General features: G+C 29.7%; 1 pseudogene; it reads left to right on the top strand.

Moving 5' to 3' along the window:
• Nucleotides 1–3445: 3445 nt before the first annotated feature.
• LOC143047835 (uncharacterized) lies at nt 3446–4517 on the top strand (annotated as a pseudogene).
• Nucleotides 4518–17997: the final 13480 nt, after the last annotated feature.

The raw sequence follows: 17997 nt of genomic DNA, 5'->3' as shown, positions 1-17997 counted from the left end.
AGACAGTCACACCTGGCAAGGTGTGCCCTAGAGGCGTGGTTAAATACCGAAGTGCAAATAACAATTTACCTTTCAACAAGCCATCTACGAGTATTGCCACAGAACCGTGAATACACACATCGTATAAACCTAGCCATAGCAGAGATAGTAAAAGGTCAATAATAGTACACCAACATATTGTCTTTACAGATTATTGTACTTTAATTTGTTCACCTTATCAGTCCGAAAATGCATTTATTAAAAATAAATTTATAACTTTTTGTGTTGTCTACAAAAATAATTCGAATATATACGTTTAACATAGATAATTTATCTCACGAATGAGTACAATTGAACGTCTGTGCGTTTTATCTTCGTATTATCGGATGGTTATTAGATAAAGCATAAGTCATCGGCGCGCTTACGATTACGTTAAAATATGATTAAAAACCAAGACTTTTAATGATTGTATTTTAAATCCCGGCATGCAAAAATCAGGAGAAAACGTCACGACCTACAGGAAGTAGTTAATATTTTTTCATTAATTATTGAATTTCTCCTTTATTACTGCACATATAGCGATAAAACTTTGTGAATATATATATTATGTCATAATAAACATATTTAAACCATAAGTAAAATATCGTGAATTTTCCCTTTAATATCTTGGTCTCGATGTTATGCTTTTTTTCTAACAGTCAGTCGAATATTCCTGTCTAAAAAAGTCGCCGAAATGTTTGCTGTTAATGATATGAGATTATTTTATAAGTTTTCAAATTCTAGTAAAATAATAGTAGCAAATAGTCAATAATTGTATATTAAAGAAATAGTACACAGTGATCACTATATTTGTTAAACATCATAAGGTCTTTTTTCAGAAAAATAATCAGTAAGCTCAAATATAGACATCTGTGTTCGAATGCGTGTACGAGTAATTGTCTGAAATACGACGTTACCAATGTTATGTTAATTATACATATCTTTTTATAGAAATGCTTTTTTGTGTTTATTGCACAACTGTCACTAGTTTTTTTCTTTTTTAAAACTCTCCTAACAATAGAAAAACGTCATTTGTATTCGTAATTTCTTATAAATAATACTGTCTTACGTGGCTACTTTTTTAAGTTAATATGTTTATCAGAATTCAACCATATAACAGTGTGCCGTTATATAAGTTAACATAAATGTACAGTTAAATATCTTCATCTTAGTGTAATGTCGTTGTTCTAACAGTCAGTCGAATATTCATGTCTGAAAAACTCGCAGAAATTTTTGCGCTTTATCTTTTGAGAGTATTCTTCAAGTTTTTGGCATAATTTGTCAACAGCCTTGATGTGTTGTAAACTTCCCATGCAAGTGAAAAACGTCATTTTATTCGCAATTTCTTATAAATAAGAATGTCTTACGTGGCTTAATGTCTGGGTCAATGTGTTTATCAAAATTAAACCACATTACACTGGGCTGCTATATATAATGACATAAATGTACAGTTAAATATCATGATCTCAATGTAATGCTTTTTTTTCTAACAGTCAGTCGAATATTCTTGTCTAATAAAGTTGCCGAAATGTTTGCTGTTATTGTTATGAGATTATTTGACAAGTTTTCAAATTCTAGTAAAATTAATAATAGCAAATAGACAATAATTGTATAGTAAAGAAATATTACACAGTGATCACTAAATTTGTTAAAGTTCATAAAGTCTGTTTTACAAAAATATTCAGTAAGCTCAAATGTAGACATATGTGTTCGAATGCGTGTACGTCTAATTGTCTGAAATACGACGTTACCAATGTTATGTTAATTATAAACATCTTTTTATAAAAATGCTTATTTGTGTTTTATTGCACAATTGTCACTAGCTTTTTCTTTTGTAAAACTCTCCTCACAATAGAAACACGTCATTTTATTCGTAATTTCTTATAAATAATACTGTCTTACGTGGCTACTTTTTTGGTCAATATGTTTATTATAATTCTACCATATAACATTGTATTGTTATATAAGATAACTTAAATGTACAGTTAAATATCTTGATCTTGATGTAATGCTGTTTTGCTAACAGTCAGTCGAATATACATGTCTGAAAAAGTCGCCGAAATTTTTCGTCTTATTTTTTGAGAGTATTCCTCAAGTTTTGAAATTCTAGTGAAATTAGTAATTACAAATCGTAAATAATTGTTTATTAATGAAGTAAGGTATCAATGTACAATAGAAAATCGTGTATACTAAATTTGTTTGAGATCAATCTTATGTTTACAAAAATAATCAATATCCACGAATGCAGATACATGTGTTCGAATGCGTTTACGACTAAATGTCTAAAATATTACGTTACCAATTGTATGTTGATTTAAAGCATCTATTGATAGCAGTGCCTATTTATTTTTTGGCATTATTTGTCACCAGCTTTGATGTGTTGAAATCTTCCCTTGCAATTGAAAAACGTCATTTTATTCGCAATTTCTTATAAATAAGACTGTCTTACGTGGTTTAATGTTTTGGTCAATATGTTTATCAAAATTAAACCAGATTACACTGGGCCGTTATATAAGATAACATAAATGTACAGTTAAATATCTTCATCTTGATGTAATGCTGTTTTTGTAACAGTCAGTCGAATATTCATGTCTGAAAATGTCGCCGATATTTTTGCGTCTTGTCTTTTGAGAGAATTCCTCAAGTTTGAAATTCAAGTGAAATTAATAATTACAAATCGTAAATAATTCGATTTAAAGGGCTCGACCATTAAATCGCGTTATCAGAGGAAGACCAGCAATAGTTCATTAGCAGGTCAAAGCAGACGCGCATGTCTAAATTTATTACACTACATATAAATTAACTGCTCTTGCATTCTCATCACAAATATTGCAAACGCTATCTTCAAGGATTTATATTGATCTAAGGTCAGACGATTGTTTTAATTTATTATACACATGATTACTTGATATTAATTTTAATACATTCAATCGATTTTATTTGTTTATGTTTATTATATGTCTATATAACGAATTATGATGTTTAATTTAATTTAATTTTAGTTTCATTCACATTATTGCTTTGTCTTTTATTGAGGCATCTAATGTTGATGCTATCCATGCTAATTGCATTTTGTTATGAAGATTATTTTGGCAACTTCCTATGAGGTATGTAATTCATATTTAATATTCGATTCACACCGGGAGTCATCTAATATGGCTAGACAATACAATTATACATGGTACACCTAATTGCTATTTGATGTTGCAAATTATTTAAGAGAATTATAATTAACTAGGCTTACGTTAAGAAATATTTGGTAAATGCTTTAAATTGACATTTGATTTATTGATTTATCATCAATTCTTTTCCGTCACAGATATCGCGTTGTTTATTTCATGTTTAATTTTATATTTAGTTCAACATATATTTTAGGATTGGTAACTATTTTTTATTTTACACTGTGTTTATTTATTGGAAGGTTAGTGATGCGTAGGGGAAAAACTGTCGCGAGGGGAAAAGGAGTTAAAAGAAGGAGAACAGCCCGTGTTACTGATAATGGCAGGACAGCTGCACTGTCTCAAACAGAACATGATGTAGTGCCGCCACGGACGCAAATTACAACATCTAATGCATCAGGACCATCTACCACGTTTAACAGTTCAGTGGATTTACCGAAAAATGAAGAGTCGTATTCACAAACCATCAATGAACAAGGTACATTTCAAAATTTTGAATCTAATGTTAATTCTGTACATGAAATTGCCAGCATCAGCAATGATTTGGGTAATAATGTTCCTTGCAATATCAGACAAAAAATCTTAAATGGTGAATATATTGATCTGGGTTGTTTATTGTCGAACCCAGTACCTATTGATGATAATTCTAATACTTTAATAATTAAAGATGGTGTTCTACAATCTAAATTAAAAGCATCAACAGTCAAGATTAATAGTATTAGTCAGTGGACTGATGCATTTCTGATTTTCATTGATATTTACCTGTCAAGTCATTTGGGAGAGGCAAGAGGGCTTCTGAAATACATGAGTAACATACGACTGGGAGCTAGTAGGGTTCCCGGTTTAGGCTGGAAGAGGTATGACGAGCAATTCCGTTTAAAAAAATAAGAATGCCGTCTTGTAACTGGGGAACAGTTGATTTAGAGCTTTGGTTACTCTTCATGTATGATGATAACACACAATTTAATCCAAACCCTGTAACTAATGCGTATAAATGTTATGATTATTACAATGGATCCTGTACTAGGCCTAACTGTCATTATTCACATAGTTGTTTACGTTGTTCAGGTATTCACCCATCGGTAAACTGTACACGATATGGTGCTCAGACAAATTTTAATTTTAGGCGTGGTCCTAGATTCGCTGCTGGACAACCAAACAACAGTTCGCAACGAGGCTCGAGTGCTAATCCAAGGGCAGCTGTCAGATTCCAGCGACCACCTTTCCACGGTTCATTCAATCGCTAATACGCCAATTAAATTTGATGTTCTTTGCAAGTTTCTGGAAAATTATAGTAATAAAACAGTTGCTTCAGAATTATATTTGGGATTTTTGGAAGGTTTTCGTCTAAATTATACTGGACCTAGGATGACTACTGATTGTAGAAATCTAGTTTCTGTTTTTGGCAATGAAGTTGAAGTTGCAAAAAAATTATTGAAAGAAATTAATTTGGGAAGAATAGCTGGTCCATTTAACAATATACCACTTTTTAATCTAAGATTGTCTCCGATTGGCTTATGTCCTAAAAAGGATGGTTCTTGGAGGCTTATACAGCATTTATCATACCCACACGGTTTAAGCGTAAATGATTATATTGATAAGGGCTTGTGTTCTGTGACTTATACGCCTTTTGACCATGCACTAGATATGGTGGGTAGCCAAGGAAAGTTCGCCCTAATTGGAAAAAAAGATATCAGCTCGGCATTTAGGCTTTTACCAGTAAACCCGGATGATTTCGAGTTATTGGGTTTCAAATTTTTGGACTTTTACTTCGTGGACCGCTGTTTGCCTCAAGGTTGTAGTCTGTCTTGCACAACGTTTGGGAAATTCTCAACATTTCTAGAATGTATCTTTAAGGACAAAACGGGATCGGAAAGTGTTATACACTACTTATATGATTTTTTGTTTGCAGGCCCGGGGACTGATTCAACTTGCCTTAACCTGATGAGTGAATTTGATTGTTTATGTGATCGCTTAGGAGTTCCTTTGGCACATGACAAGACCGTCGGTCCAACTCATGTTCTTACTTTTTTGGGGCTTGAAATTAATACAATTGAAATGTCTGTAAAAATTCCCAAAGAGAAATTGCTGAAATTGAAAACAATAATTTCAAATTTGTTAGGCAAAAAAAGAACAACATTACGTGTTCTCCAGTCTTTTACAGGCATTTTGAATTTTTGTTCGAGAGTGATCCCTATGGGTAGGGCATTCAACAGACGTTTTTATGATGCAATGTCAGGAATATCAAATCCTCGGCACCATATAAGGCTCACTGCGTCAATTAAGGAAGTCATGAGGTTGTGGTCGTTATTTTTAGATTGTTTTAATGGCAAATTTTATTTTCCCGATTCCGATTGGATATCGAATGTTGATATGGAGTTATTTACTGATAGTGCTGGGAGTGCGTTTGGTGGTTGTGCTTCGTATTTACATCCTAATTGGGCTTTCTTTCCTTGGCCGTCATATTGGTTAGGTTGCGATGTATTAAAGGACATTACATTTTTATTGCCTATTGTTTTAGCCTTTCATTTGTGGTATGCGATCTTTGTGAATAAGAAAATTATCCTACACGTTGACAATAAAGCACTTGTTCATATCTTGAATTCTAAAACGTCTAGATCAAGAAGGGTAATGCATATTCTTCGTCCTTTAGTCTTAAAAGCTATGGTTTATAATATTCAGTTCAAGCAATGCAAATTACATCAAACAAAAACTGTATTGCGGATGCAATTTCTCGTCAACAGTGGCCACGGTTTCGTCGCATGTCACCAGAGGCGCTACAGGAACCAGAAAAGGTCCCACAGTCTTTTCTTCAAGTGATCTCAAATTTGAATCCAACAAGTTGTTAACGGCGTCAATCTCACCAAACACAAGTGACACTTATGAAACTGCTGTCAGGTCATTTGATCAATTTAGATCTTCACACGGACATGCCATTGTTTGGCCACCCTCACTTAATGTTATCTGTAACTTTATAGCATATTTATCTGTGCGAGGTTATGCTCCGTCTACTGTCAAGTCTTATATTTTTGGTATAGCCTTTAAATGTAAAATGTTAAATATTACTGATAACACTCACAATTTTATAATTAAGAAAATGTTAATTGGAATGGAAAGGCTTGACAAACGAGTGGATTCAAGATTGCCAATTACACCACAGATTTTAGATAAATTGATTTCACTATTACCATCTGTATGTCTCTCACAGTATGAGTCCTTATTGTTTTCGGGGTTGTTTAGTTTGGCGTATTTTGTTTTTTTCAGGATAAGGGAATTAGTAGTCAATAAATCACTGGCACATTCTCATTTTTACCCTTTCCCCCGCGATATTAACAAAGACTGTTCCTAAAAGGAAACCTGTTTGTCTTATCAAAGCGATATAGAAATATAGAGTATTTCCGAAAACCAGTAGGTTATTTCTAATAACTGAACCCAGTCGAATAGCTATGTTTTCAATCCGGAGTCACGATGTTGCATATAAATACCTTCTCTCTTTCCGCATGTTTTCTTAGTTCTGCTAAATTTTCTACGATAGTTTCATTATTGATCATTGTTTTCTATTTTACTGTTCAATAAGCATCGTGAAAGGGATGTTTTCTTATTGTCCTGTGAGTCATTACAAGCCTGTGTTAGACGGTAACTTGTCCCTGAATCGCTTTTTACAAAAATATTTAATAAGAAAACGAAATTTAAAATCTCGTAAATAAAAATCCCAATATCTAGTTTGATATCCTACCTTCATTAAAAACTTATTGAAAAATATATTTTGATCAACACTATAAGAGGATGGCTTGGATTGAGATAATATTTAATGTTCAAAGAAAGAGCCATATTGTCTAAAGGTCAACAGGAAGTTGAAAATTTGAAGGGAGATAATTTTGTTAGGAAATAACCTAAAATAAATATTGTCAAATCTTATGATACATTTCTGGTGGCAATAATTCAAATATTATAATGGTTACCACAGAAAACATTTTTAAGACTACAAGTAGGATTTCAAAATAAGGCTTCATTAGAAAAACTCTTTTGTTTCATACCATGAACATACATTTAAAGAAGAATCAAAGAAGTTTGTATTTGAACATATATGAAGACTACTTCCTGTTTTACTTCTTGTATTAATGATCCTCCTTACGTGGGAGCACTTAACAAATGTACAAGTTTGTTAACATAAACATCAAAATGATATGCTTTGCTTCATGGTATGATAATTTGATAAAAAAAATCTGACTGGAACCAACATCAAGAACATATTAATTTCTGAATAAGGTTTAAATACAGCTAATGTTCTCCAGCTGAGCCTATAGCTAGCAATATTCAAGGTAATTTATACAAAGTATCCTTACAATCCGGGTTATTGCGCTAAAGTGCCCTTTCAGAAAACTAGCACCCTTCTGCCCTGAGATTTAAGCTGGAACACTGTTAGTAAGTATATACTAAGTACTTTTCAGTTTTGTTTTATTTTAGTATAAAGATTAGTGGGCTCCTAAAATTTTAAGCGGGCCCCTGAAAAAAATATCTTAGGGGCCCAGCTGGCCCCTAGAGAAAAACAGTTAAGTTTAGTCCCTGCAAATACATGTGTTCGAATGCGTTTACGACTAAATGTCTAAAATATAACATTACCAATTGTATGTTGATTTAAAGCATCTATTGATAGCAGTGCCTTTGATGTGTTGAAAACTTCCCTTGCTATTGAAAAACGTCATTTTATTCGCAATTTCTTATAAATAAGACTATCTTACGTGGCTTAATGTTTTGGTCATTATATTTATCAAAATTAAACCATATTACACTGGGCCGTTATATAAGATAACATAAATGTACAGTTAAATATCTCGAGCTTGATGTTATGGTTTTTTTTCTAACAGTCAGTCGAGTATTCCTGTCTAAAAAAGTCGCCGAAATATTTGATGTTAATATTATGAAACTATTTTACAAGTTTTCGAATTTTAGTAAAATTAATAGTAGCAAATAGTCAATAATTGTATATATAAGAAATATTATACAGTGATCACTAAATTTGATCAAGTTCATTAATCCTTTTTTTACAAAAATAATCAGTAACCTCAAATGTAGACATATGTGTTCGAATGCGTGTACGTCTAATTGTCTGAAATACGACGTTACCAATGTTATGTTTATCATAAACATCTTTTTATAGAAATGCTTATTTGTGTTTTATTGCACAATTGTCACTAGCTTCTTGTTTTTTATAAACCCTCCTAATCATAGAAAAACGTCATTTTATTCGTAATTTCTTATAAATAATACTGTCTTACGTGGCTACTTTTTTTTGGTCAATATGTTTATTGAAATTCTACCATATAACATTGTATCTTTATATCAGATAACTTAAATGTACAGTTCAATATCTTGATTTTTATGTAATGCTGTTTGGCTAACAGTCAGTCGAATATACATGTCTGAAAAAGTCGCCGAAAATTTTCGTCTTATTTTTTAAGAGTATTCCTCAAGTTTTGAAATTCTAGTGAAATTAATAATTACAAATCGTAAATAATTGTATATTAATGAAGTAAGGTATCAATGTACAATAGAAAACCGTGTATACTAAATTTGTTTGAGATCAATCTTATGTTTACAAAAATAATCAATATCCACGAATGCAGATACATGTGTTCGAATGCGTTTACGACTAAATGTCTAAATTATTACGTTACCAATTGTATGTTGATTTAAAGCATCTATTGATAGCAGTGCCTATTTATTTTTTGGCATTATTTGTCACCAGCTTTGATGTGTTGAAATCTTCCCTTGCAATTGAAAAACGTCATTTTATTCGTAATTTCTTATAAATAATACTGTCTTACGTGGCTACTTTTTTTGGTCAATATGTTTATTGAAATTCTACCATATAACATTGTATCGTTATATAAGATAACTTAAATGTACAGGTAAATATCTTGATTTTGATGTAATGCTGTTTTGCTAACAGTCGAATATACATGTCTGAAAAAGTCGCCGAAAATTTTCGTCTTATTTTTTAAGAGTATTCCTCAAGTTTTGAAATTCTAGTGAAATTAATAATTACAAATCGTAAATAATTGTATATTAATGAAGTAAGGTATCAATGTACAATAGAAAACCGTGTATACTAAATTTGTTTGAGATCAATCTTATGTTGACAAAAATAATCAATATCCACGAATGCAGATACATGTGTTCGAATGCGTTTACGACTAAATGTCTAAATTATTACGTTACCAATTGTATGTTGATTTAAAACATCTATTGATAGCAGTGCCTATTTATTTTTTGGCATTATTTGTCACCAGCTTTGATGTGTTGAAATCTTCCCTTGCAATTGAAAAACGTCATTTTATTCGCAATTTATTATAAATAAGACTGTCTTACGTGGCTTAATGTTTTGGTCAATATGTTTATCAAAATTAAACCAGATTACACTGGGCCGTTATATAAGATAATATAAATGTACAGTTAAATATCTCGATCTTGATGTTATGCTTTTTTTCTAACAGTCAGTCGAATATTCCTGTGTACAAAAGTCGCCGAAATGTTTGATGTTTATACTATGAGATTATTTTACAAGTTTTCAAATTTTAGTCAAATTAATAGTAGCAAATAGTCAATAATTGTATATATAAAAAATATTATACAGTGATCACTAAATTTGATAAAGTTCATTAATCCTGTTTTTACAAAAATAGTCAGTAAGCTCAAATGTAGACATATGTGTTCGAATGCGTGTACGTCTAATTGTCTGAAACACGACGTTACCAATGTTCTGTTAATTATAAACATCTTTTTATAGAAATGCTTATTTGTGTTTTATTGCACAATTGTCACTAGCTTCTTGTTTTTTAAAACTCTCCTAATCATAGAAAAACGCCATTTTATTCGTAATTTCTTATAAATAATACTGTCTTACGTGGCTACTTTTTTTGGTCAATATGTTTATTGAAATTCTACCATATAACATTGTATCGTTATATAAGATAACTTAAATGTACAGTTCAATATCTTGATTTTTATGTAATGCTGTTTGGCTAACAGTCAGTCGAATATACATGTCTGAAAAAGTCGCCGAAATTTTTCGTCTTATTTTTTAAGAGTATTCCTCAAGTTTTGAAATTATAGTGAAATTAATAATTACAAATCGTAAATAATTGTATATTAATGAAGTAAGGTATCAATGTACAATAGAAAACCGTTTACACTAAATTTGTTTGAGATCAATCTTATGTTTACAAAAATAATCAATATACACGAATGCAGATACATGTGTTCGAATGCGTTGACGACTAAATGTCTGAAATATTACGTTACCAATTGTATGTTGATTTAAAGCATCTATTGATAGTAGTGCCTATTAATATTTTGGCATTATTTGTCACCAGCTTTGATGTGTTGAAATCTTCCCTTGCAATTGAAAAACGTCATTTTATTCGTAATTTCTTATAAATAATACTGTCTTACGTGGCTACATTTTTTGGTCAATATGTTTATTGAAATTCTACCATATAACATTGTATCGTTATATAAGATAACTTTAATGTACAGTTAAATATCTTGATTTTGATGTAATGCTGTTTTGCTAACAGTCAGTCGAATATACATGTCTGAAAAAGTCGCCGAAAATTTTCGTCTTATTTTTTAAGAGTATTCCTCAAGTTTTGAAATTCTAGTGAAATTAATAATTACAAATCGTAAATAATTGTATATTAATGAAGTAAGGTATCAATGTACAATAAAAAACCGTGTATACTAAATTTGTTTGAGATCAATCTTATGTTTACAAAAATAATCAATATCCACGAATGCAGATACATGTGTTCGAATGTGTTTACGACTAAATGTCTAAAATATTACGTTACCAATTGTATGTTGATTAAAAGCATCTATTGATAGCAGTGCCTATTTATTTTTTGGCATTATTTGTCACCAGCTTTGATGTATTGAAATCTTCCCTTGCAATTGAAAAACGTTATTTTATTCGCAATTTCTTATAAATAAGACTGTCTTACGTGGCTTAATGTTTTGGTCAATATGTTTATTAAAATTACACCAGATTACACTGGGCCGCTATATAAGATAACATAAATGTACAGTTAAATATCTGGAGCTTGATGTTATGCTTTTTTTCTAACAGTCAGTCGAATATTCCTGTCTAAAAAAATCGCCGAAATGTTTGATGTTAATACTTTGAGATTATTTTACAAGTTTTTAAACTTTAGTAAAATTAATAGTAGCAAATAGTCAATAATTGTATATATAAGAAATATTACACAGTGATCACTAAATTTGATAAAGTTCATTTATCCTTCTTTTACAAAAATAAACAGTAAGCTCAACTGTAGACAATTGGGTTCGAATGCGTGTACGACTAATTGTCTGAAATACGACGTTACCAATGTTATGTTAATTATAAACATCTTTTTATAGAAATGCTTATTTGTGTTTTATTGCACAATTGTCACTAGATTTTTTTTTTTAAAACTCCCCTAACAATAGAAAAACGTCATTTTATTCGTAATTTCTTATAAATAATACTGTCTTACGTGGCTACTTTTTTTGGTCAATATGTTTATTAAAATTCTACCATATAACATTGTATCGTTATATAAGATAACTTAAATGTACAGTTAAATATATTGATCTTGATGTAATGCTGTTTTGCTAACAGTCAGTCGAATAAACATGTCTGAAAAAGTCGCAGAAATTTTTCGTCTTAATTTTTGGGAGTATTCCTCAAGTTTTGAAATTCTAGTGAAATTAATAATTACAAATCGTAAATAATTGTTTATTAATGAAGTAAGGTATCAATGTACAATAGAAAACCGTGTATACTAAATTTGTTTGAAATCAATCTTATGTTTACAAAAATAATCAATATCCACGAATGCAGATACATGATTGTGTTCGAATGCGTTTACGACTAAATGTCTAAAATATTACGTTACCAATTGTATGTTGATTTAAAGCATCTATTGATAGCAGTGCCTATTTATTTTTTGGCATTATTTGTCACCAGCTTTGATGTGTTGAAATCTTCCCTTGCAATTGAAAAACGTCATTTTGTTCGCAATTTCTTATAAATAAGACTGTCTTACGTGGTTTAATGTTTTGGTCAATATGTTTATCAAAATTAAACCAGATTACACTGGGCCGTTATATAAGATAACATAAATGTACAGTTAAATATCTTGATCTTGATGTTATGCTTTTTTTCTAACAGTCAGTCGAATATTCCTGTGTACAAAAGTCGCCGAAATATTTGATGTTTATACTATGAGATTATTTTACAAGTTTTCAAATTTTAGTAAAATTGATAGTAGCAAATAGTCAATAATTGTATATATAAAAAATATTATACAGTGATCACTAAATTTGATAAAGTTCATTAATCCTCTTTTTACAAAAATAGTCAGTAAGCTCAAATGTAGACATATGTGTTCGAATGCGTGTACGTCTAATTGTCTGAAACACGACGCTATTAATGTTATGTTAATTATAAACATCTTTTTATAGAAATGCTTATTTGTGTTTTATTGCACAATTGTCACTAGCTTCTTGTTTTTTAAAACTCTCCTAATCATAGAAAAACGTCATTTTATTCGTAATTTCTTATAAATAATACTGTCTCACGTGGCTACTTATTTTGGTCAATATGTTTATTGAAATTCTACCATATAACATTGTATCGTTATATAAGATAACTTAAATGTACAGTTAAATATCTTGATTTTGATGTAATGCTGTTTTGCTAACAGTCAGTCGAATATACATGTCTGAAGAAGTCGCCGAAATTTTTCGTCTTATTTTTTAAGAGTATTCCTCAAGTTTTGAAATTTTAATGAAATTAATAATTACAAATCGTAAATAATTGTATATTAATGAAGTAAGGTATCAATGTACAATAGAAAACCGTGTATACTAAATTTGTTTGAAATCAATCTTATGTTTACAAAAATAATCAATATCCACGAATGCAGATACATGTGTTCGAATGTGTTTACGACTAAATGTCTAAATTATTACGTTACCAATTGTATGTTGATTTAAAGCATCTATTGATAGCAGTGCCTATTTATTTTTTGGCATTATTTGTCACCAGCTTTGATGTGTTGAATTCTTCTCTTGCAATTGAAAAACGTCATTTTATTTGCAATTTCTTATAAATAAGACTGTCTTACGTGGTTTAATGTTTTGGTCAATATGTTTATCAAAATTAAACCAGATTACACCGGGCATTTATATAAGATAACATAAATGTACAGTTAAATATCTTGATCTTGATGTTATGCTTTTATTCTAAGAGTCAGTCGAATATTCCTGTCTAAAAAAGTCGACGAAATATTTGATGTTAATACAATGAAACTATTTTACAAGTTTTCGAATTTTAGTAAAATTAATAGTAGCAAATAGTCAATAATTGTATATATAAGAAATATTATACAGTGATCACTAAATTTGATCAAGTTCATTAATCCTTTTTTTACAAAAATAATCAGTAACCTCAAATGTAGACATATGTGTTCGAATGCGTGTACGACTAATTGTCTGAAATACGACGTTACCAATGTTATGTTTATTATAAACATCTTTTTATAGAAATGCTTATTTGTGTTTTATTGCACAATTGTCACTAGCTTTTTGTTTTTTAAAACCCTCCTAATCATAGAAAAACGTCATTTTCTTCGTAATTTCTTATAAATAATACTGTCTTACGTGGCTACTTTTTTTTGTCAACATGTTTATTAAAATTCTACCATATAACATTGTATCGTTATATGAGATAACATAAATGTACAGTTAAATATCTTGATCTTGATGTAATGCTGTTTTGCTAACAGTCAGTCGAATATACATGTCTGAAAAAGTCGCCGAAATTTTTCGTCTTATTTTTTTAGAGTATTCCTCAAGTTTTAAAATTCTAGTGAAATTAATAATTACAAATCGTAAATAATTGTATATTAATGAAGTAAGGTATCAATGTACAATAGAAAACCGTGTATACTAAATTTGTTTGAGATCAATCTTATGTTTACAAAAATAATCAATATCCACGAATGCAGATACATGTGTTCGAATGTGTTTACGACTAAATGTCTAAAATATTACGTTACCAATTGTATGTTGATTAAAAGCATCTATTGATAGCAGTGCCTATTTATTTTTTGGCATTATTTGTCACCAGCTTTGATGTATTGAAATCTTCCCTTGCAATTGAAAAACGTTATTTTATTCGCAATTTCTTATAAATAAGACTGTCTTACGTGGCTTAATGTTTTGGTCAATATGTTTATCAAAATTAAACCAGATTACACTGGGCCGCTATATAAGATAACATAAATGTACAGTTAAATATCTCGAGCTTGATGTTATGTTTTTTTTTCTAACAGTCAGTCGAATATTCCTGTCTAAAAAAGTCGCCGAAATGTTTGATGTTAATACTTTGAGATTATTTTACAAGTTTTCAAATTTTAGTAAAATCAATAGTAGCAAATAGTCAATAATTGTATGTATATGAAATATTACACAGTGATCACTAAATTTGATAAAGTTCATTTATCCTTCTTTTACAAAAATAAACAGTAAGCTCAAATGTAGACAATTGGGTTCGAATGCGTGTACGACTAATTGTCTGAAATACGACGTTACCAATGTTATTTTAATTATAAACATCTTTTTATAGAAATGCTTATTTGTGTTTTATTACACAATTGTCACTAGCTTCTTGTTTTTTAAAACTCTCCTAACAATAGAAAAACGTCATTTTATTCGTAATTTCTTAAAAAAAATACTGTCTTACGTGGCTACTTTTTTTGGTCAATATGTTTATTGAAATTCTACCATATAACATTGTATCGTTATATAAGATAACTTAAATGTACAGTTAAATATCTTGATTTTGATGTAATGCTGTTTTGCTAACAGTCAGTCGAATATACATGTCTGAAAAAGCTCGCCGAAATTTTTCGTCTTATTTTTTAAGAGTATTCCTCAAGTTTTGAAATTCTAGTGAAATTTATAATTACAAATCGTAAATAATTGTATATTAATGAAGTAAGGTATCAATGTACAATAGAAAACCGTGTATACTAAATTTGTTTGAGATCAATCTTATGTTTACAAAAATAATCAATATCCACGAATGCAGATACATGTGTTCGAATGTGTTTACGACTAAATGTCTAAATTATTACGTTACCAATTGTATGTTGATTTAAAGCATCTATTGATAGCAGTGCCTATTTATTTTTTGGCATTATTTGTCACCAGCTTTGATGTGTTGAAATCTTCTCTTGCAATTGAAAAACGTCATTTTATTTGCAATTTCTTATAAATAAGACTGTCTTACGTGGTTTAATGTTTTGGTCAATATGTTTATCAAAATTAAACCAGATTACACTGGGCATTTATATAAGATAACATAAATGTACAGTTAAATATCTTGATCTTGATGTTATGCTTTTATTCTAAGAGTCAGTCGAATATTCCTGTCTAAAAAAGTCGCCGAAATATTTGATGTTAATACTATGAAACTATTTTACAAGTTTTCGAATTTTAGTAAAATTAATAGTAGCAAATAGTCAATAATTGTATATATAAGAAATATTATACAGTGATCACTAAATTTGATCAAGTTCATTAATCCTTTTTTTACAAAAATAATCAGTAACCTCAAATGTAGACATATGTGTTCGAATGCGTGTACGACTAATTGTCTGAAATACGACGTTACCAATGTTATGTTAATTATAAACATCTTTTTATAGAAATGCTTATTTGTGTTTTATTACACAATTGTCACTAGCTTTTTGTTTTTTAAAACCCTCCTAATCATAGAAAAACGTCATTTTATTCGTAATTTCTTATAAATAATACTGTCTTACGTGGCTACTTTTTTTGGTCAATATGTTTATTAAAATTCTACCATATAACATTGTATCGTTATATGAGATAACATAAATTTACAGTTAAATATCTTGATCTTGATGTAATGCTGTTTTGCTAACAGTCAGTCGAATATACATGTCTGAAAAAGTCGCCGAAATTTTTCGTCTTATTTTTTGAGAGTATTCCTTAAGTTTTGAAATTCTAGTGAAATTAATAATTACAAATCGTAAATAATTGTATATTAATATATCAACTTGTACGATTCGCTCGTGTATGTAACAATGTATTAGATTTTAGCGAGAGAAATTTATGTATTACTGAAAAATTATTACACCAGGGTTTTCGATATCACAAACTGGTCAAAACATTTACTAAATTTTATCACCGGTATAAGGAAATAATTCGTAAATATAACTCAACATGCAGACATCTTATACGTTCAGGTATTTCACATCCAAAATTTTATGGAAATATTCTTTATAAAGCACAAAAATGTCAGTATTCTCCTCAGAAACTAACAAAACCTTTAAATAGACTTATTAAAAGGGGATATAGTTACGATACTGTTGTCAGGTCATTAAAGATTGCATATTTTGGCTTTAACATTGATTCACTGATAGGGTCTTTGCATCGGAACTAAACACATTTACTTCTAAAAAAACAGTTGTTGGCATGACACGGGTTATGTTCTTCTCATATATTTTATGATAGTATGATACTAAACCCCTAACGGGAGGGATTGTACCTGATATTCATATGATGAAGATGTGTTGAAATCTTCCCTTGCAATTGAAAAACGTCATTTTATTCGCAATTTCTTATAAATAAGACTGTCTTACGTGGTTTAATGTTTTGGTCAATATGTTTATCAAAATTAAACCAGATTACACTGGGCCGTTATATAAGATAACATAAATGTACAGTTAAATATCTCGATCTTGATGTTATGCTTTTTTTCTTACAGTCAGTCGAATATTCCTGTGTAAAAAAGTCGCCGAAATGTTTGATGTTTATACTATGAGATTATTTTACAAGTTTTCAAATTTTAGTAAAATTAATAGTAGCAAATAGTCAATAATTGTATATATAAGAAATATTATACAGTGATCACTAAATTTGATAACGTTCATTAATCCTGTTTTTACAAAAATAGTCAGTAAGCTCAAATGTAGACATATGTGTTTGAATGCGTGTACGAGTAATTGTCTAAAATACGACGTTACCAATGTTATGTTAATTATAAACATCTTTTTATAGAAATGCTTATTTGTGTTTTATTGCACAATTGTCACTAGCTTTTTCTTTTTTATAAACCCTCCTAACAATAGAAAAACGTCATTTTATTCGTAATTTCTTATAAATAATACTGTCTTACGTGGCTACTTTTTTTGGTCAATATGTTTATTAAAATTCTACCATATAACATTGTATCGTTATATAAGATAACTTAAATGTACAGTTAAATATCTTGATCTTGATGTAATGCTGTTTTGCTAACAGTCAGTCGAATATACATGTCTGAAAAAGTCGCCGAAATTTTTCGTTTTATTTTTTGAGAGTATTCCTCGAGTTTTGAAATTCTAGTGAAATTAATAATTACAAATCGTCAATAATTGTTTATTAATGAAGTAAGGTATCAATGTACAATGGAAAACCGTGTATACTAAATTTGTTTGAGATCAATCTTATGTTTACAAAAATAATCAATATCCACGAATGCAGATACATGTGTTCGAATGCGTTTACGACTAAATGTCTAAAAAATTACGTTAGCAATTGTATATTGATTTAAAGCATCTATTGATAGCAGTGCCTATTTACTTTTTGGCATTATTTGTCACCAGCTTTGATGTGTTGAAATCTTCCCTTGCAATTGAAAAACGTCATTTTATTCGCAATTTCTTATAAATAAGACTGTTTT

The sequence above is a fragment of the Mytilus galloprovincialis genome, chromosome 1 (genome assembly GCF_965363235.1).
Source record: "Mytilus galloprovincialis chromosome 1, xbMytGall1.hap1.1, whole genome shotgun sequence".
NCBI lineage: Eukaryota > Metazoa > Mollusca > Bivalvia > Mytilida > Mytilidae > Mytilus > Mytilus galloprovincialis.
The sequence above is the reverse complement of the archived record's forward strand: the minus strand, read 5'-3'. Positions and strand labels throughout refer to the sequence as shown.